Source organism: Tamandua tetradactyla, chromosome 13 (genome assembly GCF_023851605.1).
Source record: "Tamandua tetradactyla isolate mTamTet1 chromosome 13, mTamTet1.pri, whole genome shotgun sequence".
Classification (NCBI taxonomy): Eukaryota; Metazoa; Chordata; class Mammalia; order Pilosa; family Myrmecophagidae; genus Tamandua; species Tamandua tetradactyla.
Window position 1 is genome coordinate 18,862,553 of NC_135339.1, and position 16,790 is coordinate 18,879,342.

Below are 16,790 nucleotides of genomic sequence, written 5' to 3' on the forward strand. Positions count from 1 at the left end.
TCCCAGGGATGTTTTCCTTCTTCATCTCCAAAGGTCTCTGACTGCATGGGGTCTCATGGCTTTGCCATGGTTCTCTCCAAAATGTTTCCTCTTTTGAAGCTTTCCAGTAAACTAATCAAGACTCACCTCGAATAGGTGGGGTCACATCTCCCTCTAATCAAAGGTTAGCACCCACTATTGGGCATGTCACATCTCCATGGAGATAATCTAATCAAGTTTCCAACCTACAGTGCTGAATGGAGATTAAAAGAAATAGCACCTGCACAAGATGGATTAGGATTAAAACATGGCTTCTCTAGGCGGCATCATCCTTTCAAACCAGCACAGATGGCTAAACTCTGAAAGAGAGCACTAGCTAAGGCAGAGACAATTGATAAGACTGTGAAAGGTGTTTTTTGCATTGATTTGTTCATTTTTGTTAGCTCCTGACATTCAAAGAAATCTGTGTCATTTCACTAGCTTTATACAAACGTAAGGAACAGACAGCTAAAGGACTAATTCCCATAATCAGTACTTTAAAAGATTAAAACAAATAGTGTAAAACAAAAGATTACAAGACAAAGAAAGAAACAGGAAATGATAGCCCATCAAAAGGAACAAGATAAAAATCTAGAAACTATCAAGGAAGAAGACCAGACTTTGGACACACAGGACAAGGACTTTAAAAGCATGATCCACACTATGCTCAAGGAGCTATAGGAAAACAGAAAGAACTAAGGGATATCAGGAAAATGAATGATCAATATTAGGAACTCAAAAAGGAGATAGAAATTTTAAAAAGGAACCCAACAGAAATATTGCAGTTGAAGACCACAATAACTGATGTGGAAAATTCTGTAGATGGTTTCAACAGCAGATTGGAGCTGTCAGGAAAAAGAATCAGTGACCTCAAAGACAAGTCTATTCAATTGGGAAAGAATTACCTCTTCAACAAATGGTGCTTGGAAAAGTGGATATCCATATGCAAAAAAAAAATGAAGGTGGACTATTGCCTCTCACCATGTACAAAAATAAACTCAAAATGGATGAAAGACCTAGCTATTAGAACCAAAGCCCTGAAACTCCTGGAGAAAACACAGGTGAGCATCTATGTTAGGCAATGGTTTCTTAGACTTTACACCAATAGTATTAGCAAAAAAAAAGAAAAGATAAATGGGACTTTGTGTTGGTTTAAAAGGATTTACATACCCTAGAAAAGCCATTTTAACCCTAATCCCATTTTGCAAAGACAGTCATTTCTTCTAATTCTAACCTACAGTACTGTATGTTGAAAGCTTTAATTAGCTTATCTCCATGAAGATGTGACTCAATCAAGTCTGTGTATTAAACTTGATTAGGTGGAGATGAGTCTTCACCCATTCCAGGTGGGTCTTGATTAGTTTACTGGAAATCTATAAAAGAAGTATTTTGGAGAAAGCTTGAGAATGACATAGCCATGAGAAGCAGAGAGTCCACCAGCCAATGACTTTTAGAGACGAAGAAGGAAAATGCCTCCTGGGGAGCTTTATGAAACAAGAGGCCTGGAGAGAAAGCCAGCAGATGCCACCATGTTTGCCATGTGCCTTTCCAAATGAGAGAGAAACCTTGACTGTGTTTGCACTTGAGAGAGAAACCCTGAACTTCATTGGCCTTCTTGAATCAAGGTATCTTTCCCTGGATGCCTTAGATTGGACAATTCTATAGACTTGCTTTTATGGGACATTTTCATGACTTTAGAACTGTAAACTTGTAACTTATTAAATTCCTCCTTTTAAAAAGCCATTCCGTTTCTGGTATATTGCATTCCACCAGCTAGCAAACTAGAACAGATGTTGTGCCTGTTTGAAAGGATGTATGTACCCTAGAAAGGCCATGTTTTAATTCTAATCCCATTTTGTAAAGGGAGCCATTTCTTCTAATCCCTATTCGGTACTATATGTTGGAAACTATAATTAGATCATCTCCCTGGAGATGTGACTCAATTGAGAGTGGTTGTTAAGCTAGAAATTAGGTGGAGATGTATCTCCACCCATTTGGGTGGGTCTTGATTAGTTTACTGGCATCCTATAAAAGAAGAAAAATTTTGGAGAAAGTGGGAGATTCTGAAAGAGCAGAGAATGACAGAGGCGTGAGAAAGACATAATAGAGGATGCTGCAGAAACACGAAACAGAGTCCACCAGTCCTTGATTTTGGAGATGAAGAAGGAGAATACCTCCCAGGGAGCTGGAGAGGAAGCTAACAGATGATGCTGTGTTGGCCATGTGCTCTTCCAGCCGAGAGGGAAACCCTGACTGTGTTTGCCATGCACCTTTCCACTTGAGAGAGAAACCCTGAACTTCATCAGCCTTCTTGAATCAAGGCATCTTCTCCTGGAATGCCTTAGATTGGACATTTTTATAGACTTGTTTTAATTGGGACATTATCTTGGCCTTAGAACTGTAAACTAGCAACTTATTAAATTCCCCTTTTTGAAAGCCATTCCGTTCTGGTATATTATATTCCAAGAGCTAGCAAACTAGAATAGATGTCATCAAAATTAATAACTTTTGAGTATGAAAGGACTTTATCATGAAAGTAAAAAGACAACCTACAGAATGGGAGAATATATTTGGAAACCACATATCAGATCAGGGTTTAAAATCCAGAATATATAAAGAAATCCTACAATTAAATCACAAAAGTACAAATATTTGGAAACCATATATCAGATAGGGTTTAATATCCAGAATATATAAAGAAATCTTACAATTCAATAACAAAAAGACAAACAACCCAATCAAAATTGGGCAAAAGACCTAAATAAACATTTTTCCAAAGAAGATATACAAATGAGTGATAAGCACATCAAAAGATGCTCAATGCCATTAGCCTTTTGGGAAATGAATTCAAAACCACAATGAGATACCATCTCACACCCACTAGAATGGCCTCTATTAAAAAAAAAAAAGAAGAAAAAATCAAGTGTTAGTGAGGGTATGGAGAAATTGAAACATTTGTTTTTTGTTGGTGGGAATGTAAAATGATGAAACCACTGTATAAAACAGTTTGGTGTTTCCTCAGATAATTATGTATAAAATGACCATATGACTTAGCAATCCTGCTTCTAGGTATATATGTAAAAGAATCAAAAGCAGGTTGTTCTAGTTTGCTAGCTGCTGGAATGCAATATACCAGGGATGGAATAGTTTCTTAAAAGGGGAATTTGTTAAGTTGCTAGTTTACAGTTCTAAGGCTGAGAAAATGTTCCAATTAAAACAAGTCTATAGAAATGTCCAATCAAAGGCATCCAGGGGAAGATACCTTGGTTCAAGAAGGCTGATGAAGTTCAGGGTTTCTCTCTCAAGTGAGAAGGCACATGGTGAACACAGTCAGGATTTCTCTCTCAGCTGGAAGGGCGCATGGTGAGCACGGCGTCATCTGCCAGCTTCTTCTGGCTTCCTGTTTCATGAAGCTCCCTAGCAGGCCTTTTCCTTCTTCATCTCCAAAGCGCTGGCTGGTGGACTCTGTGCTTCATGGTGCTGCAGCATTCTCTGCTCTCTCTGAATCTCTCTCATTCTCCAAAATGTTTCCTTTTTTTATAGGACTTCAGAAACTAATCAAGATATACCCAAATGGGTGGAGACATACCTCTACCTAATCCAGTTTAATAACCACTCTTGATTGAACACATCTCCAGGGAGATGACCTAATTACAGTTTCAAACATCCAATGCTGAATAGGGATTAGAAGAAGCAGCTGCCTTCACAAAATGGATTAGGATAAAACATGGCTTTTCTAGGATACATACATCCTTTCAAACCAGCATACAGGGACTCAATCAGATATTTGTGCACTGATGTTCATAGTGGCATTATCCACAATTGTCAAAATGGAAGCAACCCAAATGTCTGTTGGCTGATGAATGGGTAAACTAAATGTGGTATATCCATACAATGGAATATTATTCATCCATAAAAAGGAATGAAGTTCTCATGCTTGTGACGTGTATGAACCTCAAGGACGTTATATTGCGTGAAATAAGCCAGCTATAAAAGGAGAAATATTGTATGATCTCACTAGCATGAAATAATTAGAAGAACCAAATTCATAGTCAGAAACTAGAATACAGGTTACCAGGGGATGGGTGGGGACAGGGAATGGGAATTTAATGCTAAATTGGTACAGAGTTTTTGTTTGGAGAAGTTTTGGGATTGGATAGTGGTGCTGCTAGCACGGCACTGTGAATGTAATTCACACCGCTGCATTACATATTTGAATGTGGTTAAAAGGGGGAAATTTTAGATTTTATATGTTACATGTTACTAGAATAAAATTTTTAAAAAATCGTAGGATTGTACAACACAGTCACTGAACACTAATGGAAACCATAGTTTACACTGTTAATGTTAATAACAATTAACTATTGACTACTGTTAATAATGTTAATATGATAGTATTTTTAATCAACTATGTCAAAAGTCCCACACTAAGGCAAAATTTTAATAACTGGGAAAATTCTGTGTGTGGTGGGGGCGTTCATGGGACCCCTATATTTTCTGCATGATTTTTCTGTAAATGTAACACTTCTCTAATATAGCATATGTTAATTTTTCTTCATCTCTTTCTCTTCCTTCTCCTCCTCCTTTGATGGAGTGTTTTAAAGCAAATGCAAGACATTAGTATGTATATGTAGCAGATATGGAGTTTAGAAAAATACCATCACAAAAAATTATCACATCCAGAAACATTAACTAATTTCTTAACGTCATTTACACGCTTATCCATGTTTAATTTCCAGCATTCCCCATTGAGCTTAAAAAGTTTTTAACAATTATGTTTTTCTGCAAATGAGGATCCAGAAAAGGTCCACACATCGCATTCTGTTAAGGTGATAGTATTCTCTTTTAATAGTATAGTTGTTTCAAAGCCTGCATATGATAGTGCCAATTCCTGGAGCCTCTGTGGTTGTGCTGTTTATTGTTTCTACTCCTTTTTCTTCATATTCTCTTATTTCCTCATGTGCCTCATGTTATTTTTGTTTGTGTGCTCATATTGTATTTGTAAGGTTGTTTTTGTGTATAATTGTGCTGGTTTGAAAGGATGTATGTACCCTAGAAAGGCCATGTTTTAATCCTAATCCGATTTTGTAAGGGCAGCCGTTTCTTCTAATCCCTATTTGGAACTGTATGTTTAGTCTTTAATTAGATCATCTCCCTGGAGATGTGATTCAATCAAGAGTGGTTGTTAAACTGGATTAGGTGGAGACGTGTCTTCACCCATTCGGGTGGGTCCTGATTGGTTTACTGGAATCCTATAAAAGAGGAAATATTTTGGAGAATGAAGGAGATTCTGGGAGAGCAGAGAATGACATATTCATGAGAAGCAGAGAGTCCACCAGCCAGCAACCTTTGGAAATAAAGAAGGAAAATATCTCCCAGGGATCTTCTTGAAAGAAAGGCAGGAGAGAAAGATGATGCCGTGTTCACTACATGTCTTTCCAGATGAGAGAGAAACCCTGAACTTCATTGGCCTTCTTGAATCCAGGTATCTTTCCCTGGATGCCTTAGATTGGACATTTCTATAGACTTGTTTTAATTGGGACATTTTCTTTGCCTTATAACTGTAAACTTGCAACTTATTAAATTTCCCTTTTTAAAAGCCATTCCGTTTCTGGTATATTGCATGCTGGCAGCTAGCAAACTAGAACAATAACATAATATAGTATAATATAAACTACATATAATACAAACTGTATATAACATAAGCTATAATTAATAGTATAGTATAATATAGTATACCAGCATACTGGCTTTTTCCAGTAAACCTAGCATGGTGGTCCACAGTCGTGAGCACTAAGGAGTTAATCCATGTAAAGTGTTTAGAATAGTGCCTAGCACTACACACGAACTTCTAGCGTGTTTTGGGTGAGGATGGTTAAAGGAGGATGAGATAGGGCTGAGGGCTGTTGGGAAGAGTGTCCCAGAAGAGGGGAGACCTTAATGAGCCGCTACTCACAGAACTCTGAGGGCTGCCTGGGACCTTGGTATGCTCAGATTGACAATGATTTGATTTATTTGATTTACATGACCTCTACGGACAAAAATAGGGCCAATGTTTTCATTTGGAGGTGGGCAGGGATTTGTAAATGGATGAAGAAGTGCTTCATTGATGCCTTTGTGGGTAAAGCTAATCGCATCTGGTTTTACATGAGATGTTCCCTTGCTGTGCTTTGCCTATGACAATGCATTGGAATTTCTGTCCAGGCATTAGGTACACCCAGGGTCAGGGCAGAGTCTTCTTCAGCGTGAGACTTGCCCTGATGGGTTAGCGTGAGGCTCTGGAAATGGACTGCCTGGGTTCAAGTTCTGTCTCCACTGCCTATGAGCTGGGGAGCCTTCTGATTCCTCTTGTAGGGTGATGACAGGCATGGCATCTGTTTCACAGGCAGGGATAAAGCCCTAGCACAGGGCCTGGCACACAGAAGTCTCTCCACGATGAAAGCTTGAACCATTATTAAGACACAGAATCTCGCTGTAACTTACCAAGCATTATCTTGAACTACCAAAATATCAAGAAAATCTTCCTTCCAGTTGGGCAGACAGAAGACTCCGTCCAGAGCCCTTAGATGTATCTCAGCTCTTGGAGGCCTGTTGCCCTGGTGAAGCCAGCCTTGGCATCTTGCACATCTCAGAATTCCACCGCCACCACCGTTCTCCACCGGACCCAGGGGAGAGCTAACCAGGGCTTAGCACAATGAGGTTCTTCATAAATGGTTTGCCCAGAAGGACTGCGCTTGTCATCCACCAGCTGGAGGATGTTGTTCCAGAAGGGATGGCACATTGGCAGTGGCTGGCACTGGGGCCGAGGAAGATGGAGCCATAGGACCCAGTTATTATGTCCAGCCATAACTTCAGCAGTGCCCTTTCAGATTAAAAGTATTGCTTTCCAAGGACAGGCAGGTACTAATTGAGGGAAAGCTGATGATACCCAGTAGTTTTAGATGAAATGATTCTGGTTAGGTCATTTAGCCTTTGTTTCAATTCTTCATCTCAAAAACTAGGAAGAAAAAAATGCCTGCCCTTCAAATTAGCTCATAATTGTGATGCTCAGCAAATGTAAAGACACATTCTCTCTCTCTCTCTCTTTTTCTGTCTCTCACACACACAGTTTACTATTGATTGGTTTTTCCATCTTCCTGTTTTGACAGGCTGGTGGGAAGATGGGAGAGCCCAGAAGTCCCTTTCCCAACATTAATTCGATTTGGTGAAGCTCCTCTTGGCTGAAGACTCCAGAGAGAAGGAACTGTGTTCCTTGCTGGGCAGTGGAGATGGATCATTAAATATAGTGGTGATGATACTGGTGATTCATCACCCCAGTCGGCTCAGGCAGGAGACATTCCTCAGGCGGGAGAGTCAGCAGCAGAAGGAATCCCCTCTCTGCAGGCAAACCTCACAGCCAAGTGCAGAAAGGACACTCCCAGGTTTATTCTGGGCAGGAGGGAGAGTGGACTGATAGCTCCGCATCGCCCCCTCCCCCTGGGCAGCTCTTCTGTTTCCTGAAGGCGTCTGAACTCCTCTGGCATCTGAACTGGTCCCTGGCTCAGCTCCACAGTAGCATTGCCATTTACCATGTCTAATAAATAATGATCATAATGATAACAATGACAGTGTGATGTAAACCACAAATGAGCTGAGAGGCAGAGGCCATGCTGAGGGCTTTGTGTGGCTTGTTTCATTAAATCCTCACAATATCCCAGCAAGGAAAGTACTATTTTTTTATTCCTATTTTACAGGTTAGGACACTGAGGCACAGAGAGGTTAAATGCATCATGTACCAGGTCATATGGCCGGAAAATCAGAATTCATACCCTGCCAGTCTGACTCCAGAGTCTTAACTTTTTACCCCTGCACCTTATTTATTGGATGACAGATAGATGGAAGGAAGAAGGGAAGGAGGCAGGAAGGCTCCTCCAAGTTGTGAGGACGAAATGAGAAACTGTGTGTGCAAAAGTGTTTTATAAAATGGTAAGTCTAGGCCAAAGGTTGTCTCCTCCAGAAAGAGAAGTTTGTTCTCTCTAGGCTGGGACTTAAGTATCTCCAGCATCAGGCTGAGCCTCTTGGGGCTTTCCCAACCTTTCTGTGCTCTCCTAACCATCAGCTCTAGGGCTTTTCTCTCCCTCTGGGATAGGAGGGGAACAAGCTCATACCTCAGAGTCAGATTTGGAGGTTTCTGTCCCTGGCCATCTGGTTGCTGTGCGTGACCTTGGGAAAATCTCCTAACCACTGTGTATCCAAGAGTCTGCATTTGCGTCTAATGAGAAAGTGATCGATGGAAGCGTCTTCCAGAGGATGTAACGGCAGATCCGGTCACTCCCCCCCACTCCCCACATTTCAAGGGCTTAATCATGTGTGCTGGACAGCACAGACATAGAACATCTCCATCACTGTAGAAGGTTCTACTGGACAGCGGTTCTTCAGCTCAATAGTTGGTTACAGTGTTGCTTTTTCCTATTGAGGTAAAACGTACCTACAACAAAATGGGCACAAATCAAGGAGCAGAATCTTATCACCCCAGAAGTCTCCCTCAGTTCTCGTTCCAATCACTCTTCACCCCAGAAGCAGCCACTGCTTTATTGTTTCATTTGTTACTGTAAATTAGTTTTGCCTGTCTATGGAAAACTTCTGATGGGCATAGCCAAGGGTGTCCTGAGAGCCTGCATCATTTCCCACTCCCGCCAGGAGGAGTGTGCTGGTTGAAGGAGTGGGAGCGCCTTACAAAAGCTGAGGGTGGTCAGAGGGGTCAACACCTGCTCACGGTCACGGCAAGTCAGTGTGAGAATTGTGATCAGAAGCCAAGCCTTGCAACGGCCAGTTTCCCTGCTCCCCTCCTCAGCTGCACCCACAAGCAGCACCGAATACGGCTGGGCTTTGGGAATTTGGAGGTGGTCTCCCCAGACCCTCCTGCCCTTCTCTGTTTAATTTGACCCCTTGGGGCTGTGTTGGACATACGTCCTACTGTGCCTCTTTCTAGGAAGGTCTGCTTGGTGTTCCCAGCAGGCTTTCTGCAGGATTGCCAGGTGGGTGAGAGTGGGTAAGGAGACAGAGGCTGTCCTCTTCTGAAGACTGCCAGGAGGGACTTGGCCCAGAGAAAATTCCCCAAGGTCACGCCCACCTGGACTGTGGTTTGCAGGTAGCTGTGATCCTTTCGTGGTCATTTCCAGAGATCTGAACCACATTTTAGCTGGAAAGTGCGAGCCGTGAGCTACTTTTGGCTTCAAACTCTGGAAAGGTGTACATTAGCATCAATATGCAGAAAATTCCCAGGTGCTCACAGCCTGCCCCCAGGCCAGCCTCCCCAGAGCCTGCCACCCCTGGGGGAACGTGTGTGGAGAGCCATCCAAGAGGACAGGAGCTGAGGTTTCTGGGACTCCAGAGCTGGTGGAGAATGACCTTGATTGACTTTTCCTGGGTGAGGGAGAGGCAGAGAGATGGGAGGAGGACCCAAGAGTTTTGTGCCAGGATTAAATGTCATAGCACAGTGCCTGGACTTCCTGAGCCATCAAAGGGGTTGAGGGATTGCTGGTGTGCCCAGCAGGAGGGGACTTCCACGCAAAGCCCGGAAAGGATCACTGCCGGCTGCCGCCCCAGCCGGCTGGTCGTGCTCCCTTTGGTGTGTACTGATTGGCAGCTAAACCAGGATGAAAGAAAAGGGCCTTGTGATCTCAAGGAAAGGGCAGAGAGGGCGGCGGAGGGCACTGCAGCCTGGCATGAGGGAGCGCAGGAAGGAAAGGATACACTTGGCAAGGGGAGGAGTTGCTGGAGGCAGCAGGATCCCTGAGCTGATGGGAAGGAAGCAGGACCGGCAGGCGGAGGGCTAGAGATGCACCTGGCAGCAGAAAGACCACAGGTGTTCTTGAAAATGCACGCTGTGCAGCCAGAGAAGGCTGGGCAAGTAATCCCTTCACAGGACAGATGTAGAAAGAGACTTTTTCTGCTCACTGGACAGGGCCTTATGAGCCTGTGCGTGTGTGTGTGTATGAGAGAGAGAGAGAAACAGAGAACACTTACACAGAACTTAGGAAGTCTGAGAGGTCTGCACTCAGTGTGCCCCAGCCTCTCCTTGCCCTTATTCGGAGCCCCATAATTCACAGCACACAAACAATTTGGTAACTGAGAAATTAGTATTTAAGGGATGATTTTGATTATTGAATCATTATATTCCTTTTAGCTTTCTTGGAGTAGACAGAGGGAAATACCTGAAATCCCTAAACTATAATTCAGCTGCCCTGATATCTGAAATGATCGTAAAAGCCTTTATTTTGTACCTTTGTGACTGTAAGAGCTGTTACACGCTTTGTCTGGTCATTTTCTTGTAGAGCCAAGGTCGTAATGCTAATGAAGAATTTGAAGTCAGCCTTTAAGTAGTCTCAACCCCCTAGACTTTTATAAATAGTATCAGCTAGACTTTGCTACTGAAAGCTAGCTCGTCTCCCTTCCCGTTGGTTTACACGTTTAGTGCTGAAGTGATAGCACTGCCTCCCCTCCTTCCAGCTTCTGTTCTCCTATCGAAATGATAATGACAACACTGTCTCCTTGTCTGATTTGAATTTGCTATCTGAAATGACCTCATCTCCCCTTGCTAGAATCCTTACAAACCTTGAACCCTAAACTCGTTGAGACACAGTTTGGGCCGCTAGGCCATCTGCTCCTCTCCTACTGCACACCTGTCTTTATTTGAAACCCCGGCATCTCAGGAATTGGTTACTGAGTATGTCAGAGAAAAGAATCCACAGCCTTTGTCCGGTAACAGTTTGGCACCAACAAGAACCATCTATGCACCAGACAACCTGGTCTGCCTGACTCGTTCCCCTTCTTCTGCCTAAACACCTAAAATAAGAGTGAGAAAACTCTTTTCTTCCAGTTGGGAAGAAAAACTTGCTTAGAGCTACCAAGCAACTACTACCACACTTTTGGGTTTGTGACCTTGACTGGGCACCAGTGACCCACAATCTCTGCCTGGGATACCACAGGGAAGGGGAGTTCACAGCTCTTTAGAATATTCCAGGGGGGAGCAGGGGCTCAGCAACAGTGAACGGATTATGACTGAATGACAAGGGGCAGGAGCAGGGCCGGTGGTGGGGGCAAGGGAAGGGGACTTTTGTTATTGGAGGGAGGCAATAAATAAATACTTTCTTCTTATGAAGAGTTAGAGCTACCCAACCATAGATTAGACAGCCTAAAGGTAGTGAGCTCTCCATTACTGGAGATATACAAGCTGAGACTGGATAAACACTTGGCAGGGGCTGTGTATGTGTGTGTTTTTCAGAGGAGGAGTAGGACCGGGCTTTAAAAAAGCATCTTAAGTTTGGATCAGGTTAGCGTTTTCCATACATGTATCATATTTTGGATTTTTGACATATCTGTGATTTGCCCATTTAATTACATATATATATTTCTTTTAATAATTCATTTTCACACACAACTGAATGCATTTTTTAAAGAGACAACAATTTGAAATTGATACCATAGAAGGAAGCCAGAATCACGATAAATAGGGGCTAACCCTTAAAATCAATGTTACCACTACCAGAAAATAAAACAGTTACCAAATGTTAACTACATAGCTTTGTCCTCTAGATCAGCATGGAGAGAGCAAGTGTTAGATGCTGAAGACAAATCAGCCCAAATAAGACTTTGTCACTAAGATGAACAGAAGACTTGGGGATGAAATGAAAAGTGTGTGAGCCCAGGGCATCTAATGCCCAGTCAACACTAGACCACTTTCTCTTTGCCTGTTACCTGCACTCTGCAGCCCCCCATTCTCCTAACCCCCCACCCTCCAAACCCCTCTTTGTTCTTCCAAACGCCCCCACAAGACATTTGGAGAACAAGGGCTCCCTTCCTTTGCCCTCCGATGTTCCTTTTACCTATACCCATTGTTCTGGTTTGCTAGCTGCTAGAATGCAACACACCAGAGATGGATTGGCTTTTAATAAAAGGGGATTTATTTTGTTAGTTCTTCAGAGGAAACGCAGCTAACTTTCAACTGAGGCTCCTTCTTACATGGGAAGGCACAGGATGGTCTCTGCTGGCCTTCTCTCCAGGCCTCTGGGTTCCAACAACTTTCCCCAGGGTGATTTCTTTCTACATCTCCAAAGGCCTGGGCTGAGCTGTGAGTGCTGAGATGAGGTATGCTGGGCTACTTGGGCTGTGCTACGTTGAGTCTCTCAGTTAAGCACCAGCCAATTAAATCAAGCACCATTCATTGCAGATGTAATCAACAACAGATGAGGTTCACATGCCATTAGCGCATGTCCACAGCAATAGAACTAGGCACCATCACCTGGCCAACCTGACACCTGAACCTAACTACCACGCCCATATAGGGTTCTTTTGTGCCACTGTGATCCCTCAGGTGTTGGCTCCCAAACCGGCTCCACAGGAGGCACCTGCCCACACAGCAGGAGCAGCACCCATCTCTGCGCTTTGCTCAGGGTGCCCCCTCACCTCCCCATCTTCCCACTTTAGAGTCTGGCTGCTCTCAGGGCTCCACATAGGTGAACTCTCCGCTTGAAAGATGGGTTCCATCAAAAGCGTATTGTCTGCCTCCTGTACTCAGGACTTTGAGATGAAGACCTTATTCGATTTGGTTCAGGGGCACTTTAAAAAAAAAGAGGTGGGGGTCTGGGAGCCAATTTATCACTGTGAGTGAGACAGTCAGGAAAGCAGGTTTTGCTGGGGTTTTGTTTATAAATGCGGGAGCGCAGCCACACCTGGCTTGAAGCAAGCTCATGAAATGCAAGTTAGGGCGGAAGGAAAGGTAAGTTAGTAGATAAGTGTGCACTTTACCCAGGGAAAGTTTATATGAGACCATTAAACAGGAGTTTCCTCGTAAATCTTGAGTGTGTGTGTGTGCATATATCCAGTTTTTTGTTGTTTTTTTTTTAAATGCTTCCCAGTAAATTTTAAGTAAAATTCTGTTTCTTCTCAGGGCGTGGTAAGGACTCAATAAGATGCATTTCCACAAAATGCATTTCCGGATTCGATTCCTGCTGGAGACCAGTGACGCCATGAAGGTGAACCTGCCTCTCAATTCCCACCATACCAGGCATCCCTCACAAGTGGCAACACGTAGATCCCCAAGGCATTGTGCATAGATGCAGGTTTTTGAACTTCGAATCCCATTTCTCAGTGACTTACATTATCATTTCAAAGATGTTTTCTTTTTCTATCTCATTCATCTTAGTCTATTCAGCATCTATCTCAGTGCTGACAGAAAAGTAGTGGGTTTCCTCGAGAAAGACCTGGTAAATTCTCCCAACAGTCCTGTGAGGTAGGTGAGGAAGCGGTTAACTTTACTTATGGTTGAGAAAGCAGAGGTGAAACAGCGGTCCAAGGTGACCCTGATGATAAAGTGCCTGGAATTTAAATTAAATTAAAAAATGACAGCTTGGGCGGGCCACGGTGGCTCAACAGGCAAGAATACTTGCCTGCCATGCCAGAGGACCTGGGTTCTATTCCCGGTGCCTGCCCATGTTAAAAAAAAAAAAGTGACAGCTTTCTTGAGATATACTTCACACCATAAAACTCACCCATTTAAAGGGAAGACATATGTCCACACAAAACCTTTATATATTCATGGTTGTGCAACCACCATCACCATAGAATTTTAGAACATTTTCATCACATTATAAAGAAACCCTTTGCTCCTGGCAATCACTCATCTGCTTTCTGTTTCTATAGTCTTATCTGTTCTGGACATTTTGTATAAGTGGAATCGTATAATGAGACCTTTTGTGTCCAGCTCCTTTCACTTAGCATGTTTTCAAGGTCCATCCCTGTTGTAGCATGTAATGCTACTTTTTTACTTTTGTTGACAGATAATATTCCATTGTATGTCCTCGAACAGTTAAATAGAGAGTTACTATATGACCCAGAAATTCCACTCCTATTCAAGAGAAATGAAAAATATATTGACACAAAAACTTATATACAATTATCATACTAAGTCAAAAAGTGGAAACAACTCAAGTGTCTGTCAACTGTTGAATGGATGAACAAAATGTGATATACATATATACATACATACATGCATACATATAATAGAATATTATTCAGCTATAAAAAGGAATGAAGTACTGATACATGCTATAGCATGGGAAGATGTTGAAAGCTCTAGGCTAAGTAAAAGAAGCCAGTCACAAAAGACCATATATTATATGGTTCCATTTATACGAAATGTTCGAAGTAGAGAAATCTATAGAAATAAAGAGTAGATTAGTGGTAGCTTAGGATTGAGGTGTGTGGGCAGGCAGATAGAGGATGGGGGTGAGAGCTGAGGGTACAGGGTTTCTTTTTGAGGTGATTAAAATATTCTAAAATTGACCATGGTGATGGCTGTACGTATCTGTGAATAGCCCAACACCTACTGACTATACTGACAACACTTAAAGAGGGCGAATTGTATGTTATGTAAATTATATCTCAGTCAAGCTGTTAAAAAGCATTCCATGCATGGATCTATCATATTTCATCCATCCATCCATCTATCCATCCAGTTAATGGACACTTGTTTTCACATTTTGGCTGTTATGAATAATGCTGCTGTGAACATTTGCACACAAGGCTTTGTGTGGAAGTGTGTCTTCATTTCTCTAGGGTATATCCCCAGGGGTGGAATTGCTGGGTTGCATGGTAACTGCAGGCTTACCTTTTTGAGGAACCACCAGCCTGTTTTCCAAAGTGGCTGCACCATCTTACAATCCCACCAAGTATGTATGAGTGTTCCCCTTTCTCCACATCCTCACCAACACTTATTATTGCCCGTCTTTATAATTGTAGGTATCCTAGTGGGGGTGAAGTGGTATCCCGTTGTGGCTTGACTTGTATTTCCCAGGTGCACACCTGAGAGTTGAACCCATGTCTCTTGATTCCCAAGTCAATGCTTTATCCACAACATCAAAGAACAAAGTTGAGGAGCAATGGTTTGGGGGAAGAAGCACATCTTCTCTCACCATTCTCTCCTAAAAGTGAATTTGTTCAGGTCTCCTAGATTAAAAACTATCTTGAACATTGTACAAGGGTGGGCTGGTCTGTTTTAGATAGCATAGAAAGTTCAGATCAAAATAGACTTGAAAAGGCAGGAGCAGGAAGTACCTTGTGGAAATGTGGAGCTAGTTCATTTAACACTGTAAAACAAAAATATTGCAGAACCCAATAGACAGTAGACCCTCAAATTGCCCACTGAGTAGCAGGCACAGTAGTTTCTGAGGAGTGCATGCCCTCCTCTCCCTGTCCCTGCAGCCCTTCTCCAGAAGGCTCCCTGAGATTGCAGGCCACTGCTTCAGTTGGGTCTATTCCCTCAGGGCTGCTGGGAAAGGTCAAGGCTGAGACCTATTGCTTTACTGGCTGATACGTTACACAGCAGTGCATTTCATCACCTCACAAGTGAATTAGCCATTGATGGAAGTGGTTCTCAAAGGGCCATAAACCGTGGTTTTTAACCTTCGACTCCTCAGTGCCTGGTATATAATAGGCTTCTTTTCCCTTCAGTTCTTCAGGTTTTAATTATGTGAATTGGCCAGCCAGGGGTGTGAATGTGTGAGTTAGAAAGAATCCAAGCTAGAAAGCCTGTATAGAAATATTACAGCAATTTTACCACACATTTAGGATGAGGAAGCGTTCTATAAACTAGTCGCATTGCCCTGAGACAATAAAAAGTAAAGCCTTTATTTTCCTTAGCAATCTAGAAATGGAAGGCTAAAGATAAATATAAAAAAGAAACAGTTAGATGATGCCAATAAAGGAGAATATTATTGAATTTAAAACTAGTGCTTTATATAACCTTAAAAAAGAAAGAAAATTTCCAAAGAATGGAATAGTTTTGGTTTTTTTTTTGACAAATCAGAATGTTTGTAGTTTGTGTGTATGGGTTTAACTTTTTATTCTGAAATAATTTCAAACTTATATAACAACTACAAAAAAAGCAAACCCTATAAAGAGAACTTCCAACACACCCCTACTTCTCCTCCAATATCCAGATCTACCAATTTTAACATTTTATCAACTTTCATCATTCTATCTATCTAATTTTTTGAACAATTGAGAGTACATCATACTCCTTGAACACATAATATTCCATGCACATTTCCTACAAACAATGATATCCACTTACCACCTTAAGTGCAATTCTCAAGTTCAAGAAATTTAACATTGATATAAAACTTACATTCATTCTATATTCCATTTTTTTCTTATATGCCAATAATGTGCTTTTGAGTCTTTTCTCCTCCATTCTTAGATCCCAAACAGGACCATGGAATTCATTTGTCTTTATCCCTTTAGTTATTTCTCTTTTTTAAAATTGTGGAAACGTATATATATACACAACATAAATCTTCTCATCCTGACCCTTCCCCAGCATAACATTCGGTGGGATTCATCTCCTTCACAGTGGTGCGGTACCTCCATCCGTTACTGCAACTTTCCCTTTACCCCAACCAGAAACCTGCACTCATTTCACATCAATTCCCATCGACTCCCCATTGCCTCTACCCCTGCTCCTGGCAAACTGAATTCCACTTTCTGTCTCTCTGACTTTGACTATTCTCTGATATTTTCCTTGTGATTACCATGGAGCTTAAATTTAACATCCTGAACCTATAGCAATCTCCTTTTCTTTGATACCAACTTAACAACTTTAATAGCACACATAAACTGTGCCCCTGTACCCCTCAGCCCCCCACCTTTTAGTAGTTCTTGTTACAATGATATATTTAGACTTTGAGTCCAAAAACCATAGATTCAACATTCCATTTTGTTTAACTTTTTAA

At 42.1% G+C, this 16,790-nt stretch overlaps 1 long non-coding RNA gene across 1 annotated transcript in view; it reads left to right on the plus strand.

The window, feature by feature from the left end:
* Positions 1-7,657, plus strand: part of LOC143653655 (uncharacterized) — a 69,384-nt gene extending 61,727 nt beyond the window's left edge. The window contains exon 3 of the long non-coding RNA XR_013161450.1: positions 7,167-7,657. This is a non-coding gene — a long non-coding RNA (uncharacterized LOC143653655). The remainder of the gene's footprint in view (positions 1-7,166) is intronic.
* Positions 7,658-16,790: the final 9,133 nt, after the last annotated feature.